Here is a 1,144-nt window from a genome sequence, read left to right on the forward strand (position 1 = left end):
CCCCCCCACCAAACCTACCACATTCGCAAACAAAACCCAAACAAGCATATGGCAAGGCTCGGACTGAGATTCCTGCAAAAAATACTGTTTGCTTTCATTTACGGGGTGATTAATCCACAAGTGGCCACAGTGGGGATGGGGACGGATTAGTGACAATCAGGTTGCAGGGAAAAAAACAACCCACAAATCCAGGCTGTTGTCCCAGAGCACTGTTGTGTCACAGCAGCAGGCTGCAGCCAGCAGCATTGAAGGGGTTGGATCTGCACAGCCTGAAACCTCTCCTCCAGGCAGAGGGGTGCAGGGACACTCCAGGATTGGGATGCTCGAGTTTATTTGCAGCACCCACCGCCGTGCAGAGAAATCCTTTGCAGGGAAACAACCAAAAGAACCCCTGCCTGCTCCGTGTCGTTTACAAACAGGAGTTGTTTCTCCTCACAGCACCTCCTTCCCAAGAGGAGAAAAGACACAGGGAGAACACGAGGAGGTGATTTGTCACAGTGACATCCTCAGCCACAGCCTCAGCACAGGACGAGGCACCGCATCCATCACAGCTGCTGCACAGAGGCTGGAGGCAGAACCTCAGCAATGCATTCTGCCTATGTCAGCACTGCCCAGCCCACGGCCTCCTCAACACCAGCCACAAACCTTGGAATGGATGCAGATCTAATGGATGGGGAAGGCAGGGGAACTCGAGAGCTGCCAAGCTGACATGTCTCTGAAGACCCAGACTGCCCCATTCCCTGCAGCACTCAAGGCCAGGCTGGAGGGGGGGCAACCAGCCTCACAGCACAGGCTGAGGGGCTTTATGATCCCTTCCAACCCAAGCATACAGTGATTCTAGGGTAAATAAATGCAAACAACTCCCAGCTCTTTCCAACAAAGCTTTCCCACCCCACTTCCTCCATGAGAGGGATGTTCTGCTTCCCCAGGGCTCCCACCCCACACAGAAAGACACTGGGAAGCAATCTATTCCCACATGCACTCTTCAGGACTACCATCTGTAACACACATCACTCCTCTCTGGTAGGCACAGTGCAGACATTCTGCCAAGGAAACCTCAGCAGTGCCCAACAGGGACAAAAAAAAAAAAAACCAAAAAAAACCTTAGTGAGCCAACACTCAGAAAACAAAAGGAGCAGCCAAG

Source organism: Meleagris gallopavo, chromosome 17, assembly GCF_000146605.3.
Source record: "Meleagris gallopavo isolate NT-WF06-2002-E0010 breed Aviagen turkey brand Nicholas breeding stock chromosome 17, Turkey_5.1, whole genome shotgun sequence".
Classification (NCBI taxonomy): domain Eukaryota; kingdom Metazoa; phylum Chordata; class Aves; order Galliformes; family Phasianidae; genus Meleagris; species Meleagris gallopavo.